At 49.3% G+C, this 19331-nt stretch overlaps 1 protein-coding gene across 5 annotated transcripts in view; it reads right to left on the reverse strand.

The window, feature by feature from the left end:
• Nucleotides 1-13303, reverse strand: part of CUEDC1 (CUE domain containing 1) — an 88452-nt gene extending 75149 nt beyond the window's left edge. For 3 of the 5 annotated variants that reach the window (XM_090025446.1, XM_090025440.1, XM_090025443.1), the window contains exon 1: nt 13046-13303. The gene's annotated coding sequence lies outside the window, so the exon portion shown is untranslated. Of the gene's footprint in view, nt 1-4849; nt 5005-12738; nt 12811-13045 lie in introns of those variants that run through there. The other 2 variants (XM_090025441.1, XM_090025442.1) reach the window with 2 other exon arrangements.
• Between the last annotated feature and the right edge of the window lie 6028 nt (nt 13304-19331).

Consider the following 19331-nt stretch of genomic DNA (forward strand, 5'->3'; position numbering starts at 1 on the left):
GATGGAAATGTCTCTATTCTCAGGATAAGCAAACTTTACTATGAAGTTATAAAAGCACATACTGGCACCAAGAGCACGTGACAGGCACCGATAAAGACCACAAAACTAATTAAAAAAGCAAAGAAGTACAGATAAATGAAACTACTTATTAAGCAGTGTCCCAGAACCTCCGGAGAGTAGGTTTTAGGGGGGGGAAGCTTTCAACGTGCTGCAAAATGATCACTTTTCCAGACAGTTGGTATTTTTGGACTGCCCGATGGAATTGAAGAGCACATCGCAGTCCTGCTAGAGAACATTACAGAAGAGTTTCTAAAAATCCTGTAAGAAAAAGAGATTTTCAGAACAAGGCCAGGAGTTTCAAAGGAACTTTAAATGCTTGGCCATTAAAGAGCCAGTGCCTTAGGTTCCCCTCGGAAAAATATAAACTCAGTTTGGGCACCAAAAAGGGAGGTAAAAAAAAAGCAGCAGCCAGCCCACTTTTCCAAAATGAGCTAAGCCGGCCAGTTTTGAAAATCAGGAGAGTGTTTTAGATAGGAACTTGGATGTAGATTTGACTCAAAAAAATGGGGGCTTCAAGTACCCATTTGGGGTCATCAGAGCCCGCAGCAATTTGGACCGAACCTGAGCAAATCTCTGGAGAGCCCCCACTTGGTGTCTTGCCTGCAAGACTCTTCCCTAAGGGCAGTACAAAATCTTTGCAAAAAATATGCATCTGTTAAACAGCGACCTACGAGATCCAAGGCTCTTGGCCAGGGACAAGGGAGCCGTCGTTACTTATACGCAGTTCAAGTCAGCTATTAGTTGAAGAGAGCGTGTAATAGTTCACCTATCGGAGACAAGGCTCCTTTTAGTCTGGCTGTTTACACTGTCGAAGCAAAGAATTGCCATGACAACTGGCTTTGCCACAAAGCCCCACTCAGCTTGAATTACTGCAAGGAGAAATGTTCAAACACTAAATCCCTTTTCTACAAGGGGAGAGGCAATGCACCAGTATAACCTTAGATAAGGGGGGGAAGGAAAGAGAGAAACCCATGCTCTGTCTTTGCTGGCAGTGGAAGAAACTATGTGCTTAGGCTCACCTGCTTGCAAAAAATAAGTAAAAATGCAGTAGGTTTTCCAATGGGGTTGAACGTCCTTCCAGACAAGAGCACCTGCCGCATGCTAGGGATTTGGTGAACTTTCTTTTCCTAGCAAAATGCCCGGTGCAGGTAAAGTTTGGTCCAACTCATCCACTGACGTCAACGGGAGTTTCTCCATCTATTGGGGCCGGACTCAGTCTCGCGAGATCCCTTCCAGCCCCTAACATCTACACCTGTGAACATCGATCACAAGGGCTGGCGGAGCAGGTCACCCAGCAACGGAGGCTGCTCGGATCACCTCTCTCAGCTTGCAAGAGCATTTCAGTGGCCGTAAAAGCCCTGTGTGCATTTAGGCCAACCTCGCCTCTACCCCCTGAACGTAGGAGCCAGACCCTTCTTCCCCCCAAGTTTCGAAGCGGCACTTTGGAGGATCTCCGCTGGGCAGGAAAGGCCACGAAGTCCGCTTTCAAAAGGAGTAACCTTGTTTGCATTCATTCAGTTTGCGTTAGGAGTCCTGACCGGCGCTGTTTGCTTAAAAAGGGCCTTTGAACTTTATCAATAAAGACACCCGAGTTAGCGCGGGAAAGGAAGGATGATCTAATTGCTGACGGCATTTCCTCCTGGCGCTTTGTCATTGTTCTTTTTCAATTATACAGAGACTCCACGCGGCAAAGCGTAACGGCCTGAGCCTCCCAGGGGAACGTCTCACCAGCACGACCACCACGCCGCACCGCACCCCTGCCAGCGGTTTCGGTGCATGCGTTTTTGTGATGACAGGTGGCTCCGTAATGGGATCCAGACCCTTTCCTCGGGACATCACTCGGTTAGATGGTCAGCAGACGCTCCGCAAACACGATAAAGACACCTCGGATGGAAGAGGGTCTTCAAAATCAGGTTTAGCAGTCGCTATTTTCAATCCCGTTTTCCCTCCGGAAGCATTTTACGGCGCCGGACCATTCTTGTCCCTATTCACAGCCCATTGCCCGCGGGGACCGCTGAACCGATATAACCCTGGCTAATTACAAACTCTGTCGCAGGGTAATTGCTACGTGCCGGAGCAGCATAGGCATGAACCTTTGCTCCTGCGGCGGGATGTATAGAAGTAAGGCCCAGACAGGAAGAAAGGGCTGACCTCGGCTGCCTTCACTCAGAAATTACCTGCGGAGGTGTCACACACTTTCCATTTAAGCACACATCTCTCCGTGCAGTCAAGACGTAGCCTAAAGGCTTGCACGGTCCCCAGTGCAGATGCAATCAAACTGGCGTAAAAGCACCCCACGTGAGCAGGGCTTATTCTCCTTCCCCAGGTGATCAGCTACGTGGATAAAGCAGCTTTCCGCCAGCAGAACCATATCCAGGCCAGGGAAGAGGAGTAAACTACATTAACTATCCCACCATAATTAAAGCAGGGCCCAATATTTTCTGAAGGGTGTGAATGACTCGCTGTCACTTTGGGAGGAGCGCGGTGCTGCAGAGCTCCTCCAACACTGCCAGTAAGACAGATGTGACATCCCCTACGACGACCTGACCCCATGCTCCGCCAGGCAGATTGCAATCGAACCCAGGCCGAGATTTGAGCTGATGCATTAGTCCGAGCTGAGCTCAGAAGCTGGCATGAAGCTAACCGTCAATCTGAGATTTAAAAAAACAACAACCCCAAAACACAAAAAAATTAAGAAAACCTCAGACCCACAATGCTGCTGCTAATGAGGTGACATCTGTAATTTATTTGGGATTTAAGACCTGAGTCTGCAGATCTCTAAACTAAGGAAGAGCCAGTGAGAGGATCCAGCTGAATGGGCTTTGCAAATACTCAAGGGCAGCCATTATGGAAATGATGAGAAAAAACGCCGGCTTGTACCGACTACATTTTCATGCTCTCTTTTAGGAGGGCAAATATAATTTGCTGATTCTTTGAGCAGCTCAATCCCCCCCACACACACGCACCAAATCGCTTTTGCTGAATCTTTACATCTCTCTTTGTCTCGCCTATCATTTGATAATTTCATGCCACGAGGCGCTTTAACCAGATTTGAGTATTTTTCAGTGAAGGTTCAGCTTGGGGACGTGCGCGTGGCAAGGGGCAGCATCGCGCAAAGATCCCCAAGCAAGCCCTGCCTGTGCCAGCTCACCCAGCCACAGCCTGTCCTGCTTTGGGACAAAGACATTCAGATTAAAGGACTGTCAAATTCAGGGCATCTCAACTGCAAAGGACCCGAAGTCAAGCTCCTCAACACAGATGCAGATCCTGACTATAGAGCTGGTGGGACAGGAGGGTTGTCAGCATCGCTGACAATGAGGCCGCTTATTTAGGTGTATACTTTTATTCTCTCCCAGCCTGACATTCAAGGCAGCTTTGATTAAGATATCAGTAGTCCCTAAACAAGGGGCACCCCAAAACCCTCCAGCTAAAGTCCTGCGAATGACTGAAAAAGCAAGGTGGATGTCTTGGAAATGCAGTTCTCCATCGGGTTTTGATTTGGAGCAAAAACGGTGGGAGAACTGGGCTTTTTTAAAGGCAGCGGCTGCCGAGGCAGCAGGCTCAGAAATGGGAAGAAGTGGGGGGGGGGGGGGACCACGGCCGTCTCAGCACTGAGGAGCAGCACACTGGCCACCGCATGCTTTTACTTCCCTGTGCTTTCAAGGTGTTTTCCACTTAGCATTGCTGGAAAAAAAAAACCCAACCCATTTAGGGGCTGTCTCGAACCAGGGCCGGTCTACACTGGAAAGTTAATGCAGTTTAAAGGCATGCTTTTTTATTGAGTTCACATGTGGACAACCTTGTTCCAGAAGAAGGCGGCTTTTGTTCCCACTGAGATTAATTCACGCTGAAAGAAGAAACATACCCATCTGGGACAATTAAATCAGGAAGAAAACGACTCCGCAGGTAGACGAGTCCTTGGATTTCAGACTGAGTTGTTGAGACATGTTAGCTAACAGGTCCTACCAGGCGAGAAAGGCCCTGGCTGTACTAGACCTATTGCTGCTTTCAACACATGACAAACTGGTCGCATGAAACACCGAAGTAAATCATACGTTGAACCCAACCAACTAGTTTGCGCATGTTGAAATCATCCAAGCTTTGTCCACTCCTCCGCTGGCCTTCTTCGGCCGTGTTAGTTGGAATACAATAATAACGTGCAATGGTTTTGTGCACATCGCGCCAAATTTGAGGTGTAAGTTAAATGCAGATAAATTAAAACTTGTGCAAAACTCTTCAGGGAGACAACCAAAAAGAGAAGTCACTATTTCACAACCACTGTGGTTTATTAACAGGAACTCGCACGCAGATGGAAGTACGCCTGTCTCAAAGGGGGGGGCAAGGATTAAAGAGTTGGCACAGGTTAGGTTAGGAGAATATTTTTGCACGTAAACCAGGAGCAAGTTTATCAATCTGACTTTGAACCGTAGTGCCGAGGTGCCCAAGGTCCACATTCCTGCCAAGCTACGTTGGACCCTACAGAGGTTTTTATGAGTAAATGGGGCACATTGATTTCACTAGGAGTTAAGCCCTTGACCTTTTTGGTGCTTTTACAACCCCCGGAAGGCATTTTCATGGCTCCAGGTACTTGTGGAAAGGTGGGCCTAACCACCCTGTGCAAATTTTACTCCAGGCCGTGTTTGAGGGCTTAGTCAGGTGAGTTTCAGCCATCAGGAACAGAGTTACACTGCAATAAAATAACAAAATCAATCCAGAATTTGCACCGGTTCAATCGATTAAAAGCCTGCTAGCCTTAGCATACGTCTGCCAATTCTTTCTACCCACACACCTTAAATTCCCAGAGAAGTTTCCTGCTTCCTTGAGATCATCCGTAATGCTGGCACGCAGCTCCACGTCCTGTGTATCTGCTAAAGCACCACAGACTCAGCACCAGGCTCCTTCTGCTCGCAAATTGGAGGCATTGACGCCTACGGCAAAGGCCGCCTAAGGAGATAGAAACCATCTGAAAGTCTTGTGCTGCCTCTGGGCTTTTTTTTTTTTTTTTTTTGAGAAAGAGGATAGCAAGCAGCCCACCAATGATCGGGACTGCACACCGAAGCAAGCAGGCGACGGCTGAGAGCAAGCCAGCTCCTCCTGCCTGGGGCTGGGAGTCAGCCGCGCAGTGCCCTCACTTGATCCTGCTCACCCGGGGTGGCCGGAGCTGCAGACCGTCAGCTGCAGATGACAGCCGGACGGGTTTGAGGGAACTGCTGCGTTTGGAGGTGTTTTGGTCTGTAGATCACAAGCATTACGGAGGGAGAGCTACGTGAAGATATCTAGCTGGGTCCTTCGGGCCACAACAGCTCAAGATAACGTTGTCAAGGTGCCCCAGGCCTGCACCCAAGTGCATTTAAGACAACCTGGCCCAAGACTCGTGAAAGTCAATGGAAAGACTCCCATTAACATCCATAAGGATGGATCAAGCCATTCCACTACTGCCCCCCCCAAAAAAAAGACTAGATCATACTCCTCCAATATTGATTGCTGGGAAATTTCTCACCGGCTGAGCACAGATAGAGGCTTCAGTTATTTAAGCACCTTCCTTTAGCCCGTCCTCAGATCAGACTCCCAGGCACTACCATGATTATCCCCCTTCTCCGAGTCCCGTCTAATCTGTAGGACTCTCGGCATCAAAAAGCCACCAACAGACTCCAACCTGGCGCTGCTCATGGATTCATTTTTTTTTTTAAAAAAAAGCAGCCAGCTCTCGCACAGCGGCAAAGTATGAAGCTTTGACCAGCACAAGCCGTTTAGCAAGAGGCCAGAGCACCTGCATCCGCTGCTACAGAGGAAGGCATTGCAGTCTCCTCTCCTGGGCTTACAAATCCATGCATGCAGCAGCCGGGCATCCTTCAAACACCATCTTCATCTTATCCGCACAAGAGTCAACAGAACAATCCTCCGACACCCTGGCCAATGTACTGCTTGTGTATACACGGGAGGGGATTCGAGCAGCATCCTCCTCCCTTCCAAGCCCTAAACAACAGATTTGCTTCTTAACGCAGCATAAACGGGGCGCAAGATGCACGTCACCCCCGCCCCAGCCATTTTCAGACTTAAGTCCCGCAGTACAGTGAGCTCAGGGATCCCAGCACCGGATAGCATGTGTGCAGTGTAGACACACATAATACATCCAGCCCCCAAGACTTAGCTGATGCATCTCTCCACCCCCAAAGCTATAAAGCAGTCATTTAACCCCGTTCTTGGGTTGATTTCTCAGCCACCCACCATGGCCAATTAACAGGACGCACATAAACCATAACCCCCCTGCGAGATCCAGCCATCCCCCTCTTTAGAGCTGGTGGAAACATTTTCGAGCCTTTCTGACAAAAGCAATTAGAACATTTTCACAAAAATATTTCAGCCGAGTCTTTTTTGCTACCTCCGTCCATGGGAAGAGAGAGTGAAAAAGATAATGAAAAGCAAAGGTTAAATTTCCTTTGGAAAACCAAATATATATCAATAACTTTTTTTTTGGGGGGGGGGGGGGGGGGGGGAGGGAATAGGGAAAAGAAACATGGGGGGAGGACCTCTTCTCCCCTCACAAAAGACGAGAAGAAATCCGTGAAAATGGTTGTGAACAACATCATGCAGGTGGTTTAATAATGCATGCAGCAGTCCTTCAGCAACAATTCCCTGTTGGGGGAGCGATCGATGCTACAGGCTGTCAGTGTTTTCCGGGTGTTGTGCCGGACCACCAGCACTGGAGCACGAGCGTGAAGGCTGCTTCTGCAGTGCTCAGATGTGATGACACGATAAGGGGACATCTTTGCACCTAGACAGATTACAGGAGGAATCAGAAAGGAGACAGGAGCTGAATGCAGGGTTTTTTAGGCCCCTGCTACACATTACATACATTGCGCAATTAACTGGTTAATCGTGCAATACACGTGCAAAGTAGTTATCACACAATTAACCGGCTAATCGCACAATGAGTTTAGACCAGCTGCACATGCAGAAAAATCATCACACAGTAAGAGCCAACCAGCTCTAAAGGTAGTGCTTAAAAATGTGTAACAGCGAGGCTCTGGATTGTACCTGCTAGGTAGGTAGGTAGGTTGGGTCAACCATGGGTTGCACGTACAACACTGTCTTCATCTAACTACAACATGGGGAAAATTTGAGACAGCAAACTCAGGCGTGCTGTCACTCCACAGAATATACATATCACTACGTTGCTAAACTGGCAATGATAAGCACAGGCGTGCAAGAAGAGCAGAAAAATGTTATCTGCGACTTGATGCTCCGAGATGCTGAGTGCCCCCGATCACCGCCAATGTTCACATCCCAGTATCAAGTCCATGCTGTTATAAGTACAGTATTTTGCGACATAACTTACAGCAGCAGGAGTCCACTAATCCTTATTCTAGCAGCGGTATATTTACCTGTTTGTCCACCTATATGTACTCTCCGTGGGACTAGCTGTGTGATGCATCTTGCTTGTTAGGAGGAGGTATAATTTTGCAGGCCAGAAAATAATCTGAAGACTTTTAGAGGAGGTTGTGAAAGGCATGTGCCCCGTGGGGCAGCAAAAGCATGAAAACACCACCTCGCAACAGAGGTTTCTGAAGGAAGGTGGCTCTCAAACTTTTCCAAGTGCAAGTTTATCTACGAGTCTAACCCTCTGGTAAAAGTTTTGCTGCAAGCCAAATCCGCACGGGGAGAAGCAGCTTGGAGAGCCACAAAGACAAGCGCCGCTGGAACAATTTGTTCGTCTGTTTCAGGCATGTTTCGTCTCCAAAGCAGCTTTTAATGATGTTGTACTACATCTATTCCAAGTCGGTTCAATAAGGGAATAATGCCCCAGCTCAAGAGCTAACCACAAATATACTTTGGCACACAAAATTTTCTAAGCTGAACACCGTCATGTCCCCAGTAAAGATGTCAATGGTAGAAAATATATTATTCTGTTAAACATCGGTCAAAAAACGTAGCTGCATGTTTACAAGAGAGACGTCAGAGCTGTCCGAGAAACCGCTGGGACAGGGTTCACAAATACCCTTTGAAGATCCGCCTATAACTTACCAAGCGGAGGGGTCACACATGGAAAGCTTCACTTGCAGATACTGGGGCCCTGTCCTGCAGCCGCTCCCCATCCTGCGATGTGACCTCCAACCCTTTGGATCGGGTCCCAACACACTTGGCGAAGGCAACCGCTCATCCCATTGACAACAGAGACAGCTGGAGGAGGAGTACGCTCTCCTTCGTGTCCAAGCCTGGCCCTGCTGGGGTTTTGCTTCTCACCCCCTGGGTGAGGTGTGGGGGGGAAAAGAAGAACGCAGTTATTTTCCAGATGACCTCCCTCACTGGGTGAGCAAGTGAGCACTGGGGATAGGGACTGGCTGCACGCACAGGGCGAACAATTTGTGGCAGAGGGAAAGCAGGAGAGGACCTGTGACTATCTGCTCGGCAGTGCAATGCCAGCCCCTCCAGCGGGCCCACGGCAGGCCCCACAAAGGCAGCAGGTGTCTGCAACAGGTGCCAGCAACCCCAGCTTTCTCTGCCACACACCAGAAGGATCAGCGAAGCCACAGTGCAGCCCAGCTCCCGCGCCACGTATTTCCAACCGTGAGAGGTGCCATTCAAGCCTCCATCCCGATGCATCGAAAAAGCGCGCTGCAAAAGCAATGCGTGAAATCTTACCAAATCTCCATACACCTTCAACTCTCCTATGAAATATGAACTTTCATTTCTACCTAGCACTTTCACTTGTACTTTTCTGCTATGCCTGAAGGGTGCTTGTGCCCAAAAGCTTGCAAATAAAGAATTTTTTTTCTGCAAACAAAGTGGGTCTAATAAAAGACCAGCTCTACCAAAGACCAACTCTAACAAAACTCTACCACGAACTCCGATTCCTCGTGCCTCTAGATCGATGCGGCTACGACCTGGATACCCTGCAAAAGCAATTTTACTTACTAATGCATCATGTACTACTGCTAAGCAGCGGTGACAGACAACACTAAAACCCCCTCCCCCCCAGTAAAATCCAACTCGCTGCATCTTGCTTCGCAATGTCACTTGTTTCCCAATTGTGGAAACCAAAGTAAAAAGCAAACTCCAGGAGAGAACAGGTTGGCAGCTTAAAAATACATTTAAAATACACATCAGCCCCCCTGGACACAGGGCCAACAAAAAGGACAAACCATAATGCCAAGCAACAGCAAACACCGTGGGATGCCGCGTATGCAGCCTGCTCCAGGTAGAGGGGAAATTGATGGGGGGGGGTCTTATTTCCCAGCATTTCCCGCCTTCAAACTATCCTTTCTTGCTTACTATCCTACACCCCTTCCGATTCCTGCAACTCGTGAGGCGAGGAGCCTAGACCCGACAGCCTCCTTCGCCGGACAGGGCTAATGCATCCCCCAGGCTGGCCCACACAGTGCAGCGGTGGGAGAGGCACCCGAGGCAGCAATGGGATGGGGGGGCGCCCGCGTGGGCAGGAGGAGCATCCCTGGGGCATACGTGGGGAGACGGGAGCATCCCTGGGGTGCAGCCGCCCGCGGCATACCTTCTGGGATGTAGAAGCTGGACAACCCTGAAACAAAGCAGCATAATTCGCAAGACAACAAAACCACAGTTTCCAGAGGCATTTTTCTTTTTCCCCCCGGCAGTCTCTAGCTTGGGAGCTTGACCTCGCAACCCTAATAACATGCTTTTAGCATCCTCGCGGGTATAATTCCTCCTTATTTAAAAAGGCAAACCGAAGAAAACAGCAATTCCACCGCGCGTCATTGCGCTGGCTCCGATGCGGGTCATCGTCGGCCGACGCGATGCCGCGTATCTGTTTTAGCTTCAGACTTAACATGGGCGAACCTACGTACTTGCCCTCGCTCTCGGAAACGGCTACAGTTTCTTTATGAGCAAACGCAGACTGAGCAGACATCCAGCACGTGACACTTCAGCTCAGCCGCCTACCGCCGGGCAAAGGACCCAAGAAAAGGCCTGTTGACGGAGAGCATCATGCCTCTTCAATTATAGGCGAGGGTGGCGGTGCCGGCTATTCTTAGCAGGGTTTATAATCTCTGCGCAGTTGCACCCAGCAGATGGGGGGGAAAGCAGCAGGCCAGCGGCTGTAAGTGGGGAGAGCAGCATCCACGTTTCCTAACCCCGGAGATGATCACTTCTCAACCACGCCTGCTTCAGAGCACAGAGATCCCGCCTGCCGGGATGCGGCACAGGAGCGTGGCGACGACGGCAGGCTTGCATCGAGGGACACAAAGGGTCCGTCACCTTCCCCCGGCTCTGATGCCAGGCGGCACCATCCCAAGGGATGCCGCGCTCGCTCCTAAAGCAGGGCATAGCTGCGTGATCATGCCAGCAAGCTGCGCGGAGAGACGGGGCCTCTGAACAAACAGGCCAGGCGGCACGAAGCCGGATGGGCTACTTCCAGGTCAGGAGGTAACACACACACACACACACACACACAGCTAGTCCGACATCTCAGCAGCGCGTCTCCCAGCGCTGTAGCAGAGACGCAGCCAACGCGGCCAACCTGGAGCCAACAAAAAGATAACCCCGCAACGTGCCAAGACCCCAGACTTGCCCTGCACGCATGGTGCTTGCAAGCACATGGGAAGAGAAAGTCGCCAGCTGCAGCGGGTCACAAGGAGTAGCTCTCCTGGCATCTATCCTGGGCTTCGGCACCGTGGTCGCTGATGCCCGACTCCCCTTCTGTGCACGTGCATGCGTCGGCGGTGGCCATCAGGGGAGCTGGCCCAACAACAGCGGACAAGCAGCACCAAGAACATGGCTACTCCCCGCCCCACCCGCGCCGTGCTTCCATCGGGGAGAAGAGGTGCGTGGGAGGAAGCCGAGTTAAAGGTGGCGCCTGCTTTCCAAACGCACGCATGAGAGGAAGCAGCAGAGCAACGGATAAATCAAGTTATTATTTACTTTGGAGCGCTCGGGGACAGGGTGCCACCGTGTCGGGCCCCGTCCAAACAAGAGGAGGGTGCAAACCCTGCCCCTTTTACTTACAGTTGCCAGAGCAGTACATTTCCACCGCTGCTAGAGAGGGCTCGTTTTTCCCTGGGTTTTAGATCAAGCAAAAATAAATTAAAAGGCAAGCCCGGGAGAGGGGGGAGTAGGGAGCTAACGACATCAAATAAAACAAACAGCGAGGGCCAAGAATTACTAGTGCGTCAGCCCCAATCACTACAGCTTAGTGTAGACCAATTGGATATAGACATCCTACCCCTTCCTAAACCCTCTCGAGTGTCTCAGTTGAGCCAATCGGTTCCCTCCCTCTTGTTTAAACGGTTATCTCTTCAGGTGCAGGCTGTCCCTATAGCACTTTATATTGCAGTCATTTTCAAATTAAGATCATTACAATGTACCTTTCTCCGTAAAAATAGATCCCCACGGCCTGTCAAAAAGGGGACCTCTCGCACCAGTAAATATTAGAAATGACAGACACAAGAGAGCTCGCCCAGCTCGCCCTAGTAATGCGAATAGTCCCACGGACTCTGTATAACCACTGCGCATTCGGAGGCTGAAAACAAACGTGGGAAAGGTACCGAGCTACACCAGCGCAATAGCTCGTTTCCATCTCTACCGTCTATCGAAGGCTCAACCGGCTCCAAGGCAACGTGCGGATCCAGTCGGAGCGAGCGAAAAATTAAAAGCAAAGTCCTTTTCCGAAAAGAGCTATCTTCGCTAGACAAAGAGTTCTGCTGAATTTTTGCTTTTTTCCCCCACCCTTGCCTTTGACTTCGGCACTGGAAGTCTGGCTTTGAATCGAGATATCTAGGTCACCCCTCTGGTAATCTGATTGGATGAGAAAGATTTCATTAAGATAGGTCAATGGAATAAAATGTTGTCACGGGACAGCGGTCTCGTAACACGTGAGCAACGCCCCGGCGAAGACCGAGTAATTCATCAGAAGCGCTGGAGGGAGATTCCAGCATCTATTTACGAAGCGGCGTGCGATTTTCCAGTGGCGAGTCTCTTAATTTCTGCTCTGCCTAACAGACGGTTAACGGGGGGTGCGTGTCATTGTATCTGACGGGGGAAGCGTGCAACAGTGCCAGGGCTCTGTGACCAAAACGCAGGCTGCCGATTGGCTCGCGGCAATTCGGACCATTAAGAAACAATTTTAGGCACGGAAAGGCAACTCCAAATCCAAACGCGCAACAAGGACAACAAGGCGGTTCGCTACTGGGCGCAACCCTGAACTTTCACACCCCGTCAAGGGCAGCCCTCCAGTATCTCGCTGGCAAAGGATCACTCCCGCCTGGCATCAAATGGGCACGGGTGGATTCGAAGGAGCCAGGAAACAAAAAACCAACGACTTCCCTTCCCTGAAACACTGAGGGCATCCAACAGCCGAGGCCTCAAACTAAGCAGCATGGGCAGCCAGACGCCCAAAGAGCTGGCCGAGGATTTGGACTCAGTTTCTTGGCACGCAACTTTCCAAGGGCCTGGAAAAATAGAGAGCATGAAACAACCGCAGAGCAGGCGGGTGGGCGGCGGGGGAGCTTCACGGGCTCTGGGGAGAGAGCTGGGGTCAAGGCCGCGCTGCTGGGGAGGGGGTACCGGGGTACTTGGGTGCCGCCCCTCCTCTCTAGGAGCAAAGGGGGTGGGCAGGGAGGCAGGGATGAAGCTAAAGCCCCCGATCCGCGGGAGGAAAAAGATGCCTCAGCCGCTCCCAACCGTGCCCCCTTCCTCCCTTCAACTCACCGGCGCCCCGTGCCCAGCGCTGCCCGGACCCCGCCCTGCCCGGCCGGGGATCGCTTGGATTAAAAAAAAAAAAAAACCAAAAAACCGCCTCCTTCCTCCCCCGCCTCCGACGAAGCAAACCCCCGCGCCCGCCCGCCCGAGAGGGCCTCTCCGCCCGGCTCCGGGGCACCGCACAAAGGAAGCCCAGCGGCTGCGGCGCCGTCCCCAACGCTCCGCGCCGGGGTCCCAACGCTCCGCCGCCGCTCCCAACGCTCCGCCGCGGTCCCCAACGCTCCGCCGCCGCTCCCAACGCTCCACCCTCCCTTACCGGGCGGCGGCTCCCGGGCCGGCGGGGCTCGGCTCCGGCAGCGGCTGGAGGGCTCGAGGTTCCCCCGGAGCCGCGATTCAGGCTCTGCCCCCGCACGCCGGGGCTGGGGCTGAGTGCCGGAGGCGGGCGGGGTGGGGGGGATCCTCGGAAATGGCAGGGGCTGCGCTCAGCTCCGGCACGGCGGGAGCAGGCAGCGGCTTCCTAGCGGCCGCCGGCCTGAAATGCAGCTCCCCGCGCAGGGAGGCCGCGGGTGGGACGGGCGAGGGGGCAGCGGCACCCCCGGCACGTGCGGCTGGGGCCCCCGCTGGTCTCCGGGCTCCTAACAGCGCCTCTCCCAGGGATGGCGGGGGGTCATTAGCACTTCTTCATTGAGTGCCGGGGGGAGAAGCCCAGGGGAGGGAAGGGAAGGAATCGGTGATCCCGGTGGGCAGGAGTACCCTGAGCACACCACCTTAGCGGGGGGGGGGCCAGCATGCGAAGCTAATGGTGTCCAAGAAGGAGACCACTGCCAGCTCGGGTCTTCTTTCTGGGTTGTGCCAGGCAACAGTAGCTTTCGGGCACCCTTTAAAGGTAAGGCGTGAGACTCTGCAGTGAATTTGTTTCAGCGGGTTTTGAGGACTTGTCCTAAAGGCTCCCAAAGCACCTTCCAGAGCCAGCGCTACTGAGCCCCAGCAGCCGGGCTGGTGGACTCGGCCCAGGCTGCAAGTGCAGAAGGGGCCCAGTTGTGCTTATTTTACACGTTATAATTACTGAGCAAAAAAAAGGAGGAGCCCACGAGTTTGTTAAGACCAACAGTTTGCAACCTTTTGGGACACGGGGCCCCGTCCATGACTTTTGTGAACTGAGTGGCACCACTTCCAAAAATGAGTTGCTGGATTATAGTGCTTACCTCCTTGCAGAGAGGCCCCACAGCAGAGGTAGGAGATGGTCCAGGCAGGGACAAGCCGAAGTCCGAATTTATCTGCTTCTCTCGTCGCACCTCGGGGTGCCCGAAGGACCTGGCGGCGCCCTGGCTGAGGGTCGCTGCTTTCGACTAATGCACCCAATGCCCCTCGTGACCCGGATGACAGAAGCAGCTCTGTGCGGCCTGTCGTTACCCTGCAAAGCGGTCCCCAGATCCATATTCTCATCTCTAAATTGTCGGCGGTTCCCAGGTACGTAACGCAGCACCGTGCGCTTTGTGCCCTGCTTGCAACCCGCTGCAGACAGATGTTTCTCTCCAAGGGCCAAGCAGGTCCCATTGCAACGCGTTGGCCGGTTAAAGCGAGGTGCGAGAATCCGAAGGGAATTTGTTCCATCAGTTTTCGAGGGCTGGTCCAGCGCCTCTTTCCGATGGCTCCCAACGCGCCTTCCAAAAGGAGCCGGCTCGACTGAGCCCCAGCAGCGCGTTGCCGATGCATTAAAGAAGAGGACAGTCACCCTGGCTGAGCGCTTCCTACGAGAGATGGGCTACCACAAAGTGTCCCTTCAGCCAGTGTATCTGGAGAGGTTTAACAGCTCACAGCCGCACCTCTTCACAGTTCGGGGCAGGAAGCGGTCTTTTCAGACACTCGAGGGCAGGGGTAGTTTAGGTACAATGCAAGCAGATAAGGACATCAGGGCAGTGTTACCCTGGGAACTTGACTCGGGTCCAGGCAGTAGGGAGAGGTGGACCGGCTGATTTTTTATTTTTTTTTTAATTTTTTGGGGATGGGTCACGCATGGCTTTTCCATAAAAGCAGCTAGTTTTTCTTTTTAAATTAAAGCCACGCCAGGGCTATACGACTCTGGCTTGACTCTATACGACTGAATCTTGAATTCGGTAGCCACATGGAGGTACGTGGGCATCCGGTGGGGAGACTTCTCAGTGATCTCTAACATCACGTCTGAGATCCGCTCAGCCTCGGAGCAGATGGCCGAGGACCCTGTTAACAATAACAGTAATTTAGGAGTGAACCTAAGATGTTTTATTCTATCAAAATCAAGATATTTAGATTTGTTTTCTGAATTATTTAACCCCTCCCTTTTTTTTTTAATTTGGTGATTTTTGTTGTTGTTGCAGTTTTGACAGAAAACTGTCTTTTAAAATGAGCATTACATTTTTATTTAGAAAAGAAAATAATAAATGTTTTTAATGGGTTTTTTCTGGATTATTTTGCCATTTTTTATTTTCATATTGTTTTTAGTGAAAAGTTTTTTAAAATGAACATTGAAATGTATTTAGAAAAGACCAAAAAAAACCCTGTTTTGACTTTTCCAAAATGACCTGCTCTTTCTAAACATTTCAACATGTTAATTTTTATGTTTTCCATTGTTCTGTCCCTCCCCTAGCCCCATTTTTTGTGGCTGAAACTATGTGCCAAATTGAACCTCAAATTGCAAATAATGTCGGTCTTCCCCAAACATCCTTTATACATTCTTTTCTCAAAAAAAATGCTATAAATTCCCTGTAAGAGCAATGATGCATTATAGATGCAGAGAGAATAAGATACTGGGGACATCTATTTATGCATAATGGCAAACACCTATTGTTATGGATGGAGGCAGGATCTGGCCCTGAGTATTTCGGCTGTGTCCATTAGCACAGCATCTGGCACTGAACCAAGCACTGATGCACCAAAGTGTTTACCTACCAAGGTTGCTATATGGTGCCTGTCACTAACGTGTGAGAGCAACTGTTCACAACTGCTAGTGAAAACAGCTCTCAACCCCATGTGGAGATGCACTGGAGGGAATCACCGAGGCTCCTGCTATTAAGCCTGGTATGACTTCTCTGCATTAATCCTCCTCCTGGAGGCAGGAGAGATAAGGATTTAAGCAGTGCCTCAGACGTGGCAGATTAAAGTCACCCGATGCAGAGGGCCCAGCGCAAGGTATACATGTGCCCTGTTTAAACCCTATCTTGGGCATGTACGTAGGATTTCGACAACACAAAGCACTTGGCTACAGAGGTGGAAGTTATCCTGGCATGCTCTCCCACCCTGACTGAGTGGGAAACTGCAGCCCTGGATAAAAATACATTAGACATTGAGCGCTCAGGGGTAGGCATTCCCTAGGAACATCAGTACCAAGGCTCCCTTTGACTTCTACAGAATTACAAATATTTAGGTTTGCAAAGTTAAATGCCAACCAACCTGGGCAATGCCTCCCATATGCTAATGCACTCACAGTAAGCTGCAGCCTGACCTCTTGTTTTCTGCTCCAGGTTTGTTTCCGAGGGAACTTTCTGCTGGTAATAGAATATTATCACTGTGTGCGTCAGCACCCCTGTTGCATTGGGATTAGGGTCACAGGTGCTAACAACACTGAGCAGCCACAGCATATGGGAGTAGAAGTGTAAAACTCAGAGGAATTCAGTGAGTGGATTTTAATTCAGACAGACTCAGCTAATTAAATCATCACTTGAAGAAGATCACATGTGAAACACAGAATGTGTGCGTTTTTTAAACACAGTTGCCAATGCCTCTAAATTAAGCTAACAGTCCTGCCTCCTCTCTGAACCACAGCATTCCCATAAACGTGCTCTGAAGATTATAGCCATTTTTCTCCTCTAATTAAACAAACTAGATAAACTTACTTTAAACTAACCAGTTAAATGTGGGGCCTACATTGGCGAGGGTACTTACTCGTTTTGGGAGCCCACATTGAACTATCTTACAGGCATCTGATTTTCAGAGTGCTGTCACTTCAAATGCCCCAAAAACTGAAGGATCACAAATCACTTGTAAGATTAAAAAACAAAAACAAAAACACTTTAGGCAAGATTGGCCTTAACCCTAAATTGATTGGGAGTTGACATGTCAAGACAGCTTGGTGCTGTTGCTTAAATGCTTATTTTGTATTTAGTGTTAAGGGTCTTTTTTCTTTTTAATAGGGTGTATGGAATATTCAGAAAGAGCTATAATCTTTCAGCATTGTTCTAGCTCCTTAGATAAAAGATGCATTTACATTTAACAATTCCCAGATTCGACATGGCCCTACAACTGCTTTGTGCTATACCAGCGCTGCAAAGTGTTCCTGAACCTGACTTAGACTCATCCCAGAGCAGGGGGATGCTTTGGTGGCAGGTCAGTGAACCAGTTTGTATGCCATGCCTCTTTTTTAAAAAAATGTTTTTCTTTCCTGCTGCTCATCTTCTGCTGCTGTATTTGGCCCTTAAAGCAAATGGCACAAGCTAGAGTAGTTTTCAGGATGCTCTCTCTCCTTGTTCCCTACTAAAAGGTTTTAAAAGCATGTCCCTTAGTTGCATTCTTCTTAGTTCCTCAGCCAAAGATATGAGCCTAGATTTCTAAAAATAAGGTCAGTTAGCAAATGCAGCAATAGCATTGCTTAGCACTTTCTCAGCACCTCCATCTGAGGCGCTCAAAGAACTTTGCAAAGCTTACAGCAACCAGCTGGTTCTGCTTCAACCAGTTACCAAATGTCCAGTGACTTCAGCAGGACGAGACTATGGCCCTTTAGGGAACAAAGCCTTGCACCAACTCCTCAGCAATTCACTTCCTTATACTTTAAAGAGAGACAAACTGAGCCAGAGAGGGTCAGAGCCCAATCCTCCTGCTGTACAGCTGGGCCAGGGCTTTCACTGAGCTTCTTCTGTATTGAATAACCAAACACATTTTCCTTTTTTGATTAAGACCTGGAGTTGACAATCAAATTAAACACAACTGCAGGAAAAAAAAAAGGGGGGGGGGGAGGGTTGTATTAGAAACAACTGGGCTTATTAAGTGAGAAAATATTAGCAGAGCCTTATACTTTCAAACAGGAAAATTGGTTTCAACTGTAAAATTAGCTGCTCTTGGTTACCACCGTGCCACCCCTCTGAATCTGGGATAGGATAAGCCAAGTAGAAACAAAAAGCACAAGCATTACATAGCATTAATAACTTCACTCCTGCCCTGGGCTCCCTCTTTGATTTTTGCTCCAGCAGTCAGGCAGGAAAGAGAAAGATGTATTTTTATTTGCATCAGAAGCTATGAGGAAGGGGACTGAAACACCTCATTAAACCTTTACAAGTTCTTTTTTTTTTAAATAATATTTCCAGGAACTAGATCATTTTAAGTCCTCTTTTTTTCTCAAATGGGCAAGCTGAGTCACAAAGAAACTAGAGACTTTTTAGGAGAGCTTGTCACTGAGAATAGGTAAAAATCTGAAGAGCTCATTTCCCAAATAGGGCAGATTTGTTGGAGTTCAGCAGAGGGCAGGCTGAATACTTTTGAAAATCTGGCCATTTTTGTAGGTGTTCAAATAGAAACACCTTTGAAAATCTCAGGTGTGGGCATTGAGCACCTGATGGTCGGGACCTGAATTCTTTTGAAAATCTGGTTTTGAGCAACTTCTAAAATCATACAGCATATTTGCAGCAAGGCGTGGGACAGAACAGAGGGTTTCTATTGTTTAGCAGCAATAATTTGCTTGATAAAGTGTAATCAGAAAAAGCTCTTTACCCAGGAAGGATTCTAATCACAAGACAAGTCCTCTTTGCTGTTATCTTGATTGTTATGGCTAACATAAGTTCTTCGTTTTTTAAAACAATAATAAAACTCTGAGAGAAAAAAAAGGCCTATCATGTCTCTTTCCTTCCACTCCCAGAAAATATATTTACTGAAAAAGATAAATCAAATCTCTTTTAAAAAGCACGTTTGATGGATTATTGGCCAGAGGTGATTTGATTTTTACTGGTAGATAGCAAAATGCTCCAAAAAAAGAGGAAAGATTCCAACAGCTGTATTTTGTCAGGCTGATCAGGCATAAAAGTATCCCATGTCTACCTTATTTCCTCTGTCACAGTGTGTTTTATGACCTCAGACTTCCAAACAAGCAAATGGCCATTAAAATATTTATCTATCTTCATTGTTTCTTGGGCTCTTACTGCTTCCATTCATTATTCATCATCGTCATCTCTACAGCAACAGTTCCCTGAGGCCTCAATAAGCATCCGATCTTCATTGTATTAGGTGCTTACCTACGCACACAGGAAGCCAAGATTTCTGTCCTTGCTTGCACATCTGAATAGCTAACAGTCCAAGACTCGGCTTCTGCAAACACTGGAGCACCCAGGAGTTATCTCAGCCGGTTTACTGGGGCTCCTCCTATGGATCCAGTTTGTGTATGCTTGTAGAATTTGTTCCTACAGCTTTAATGTCCCTAACAAAGTACATTACCGTCTAAGCAGGTTAGAACCAGATTCCCCTTTCTACTTTCACTGATCACAGTTTTTGTAGTGTCCCAGCTGAGCAGATGAGCCATATAACCTGGTAGCCTCTTCTTTTGATATAAAGGATTTTTCACAATGCAGACTGAAGTTTTA

This window comes from Crocodylus siamensis, chromosome 13, assembly GCF_052110815.1.
Source record: "Crocodylus siamensis isolate JL-2025a chromosome 13, ASM5211081v1, whole genome shotgun sequence".
NCBI lineage: Eukaryota > Metazoa > Chordata > Crocodylia > Crocodylidae > Crocodylus > Crocodylus siamensis.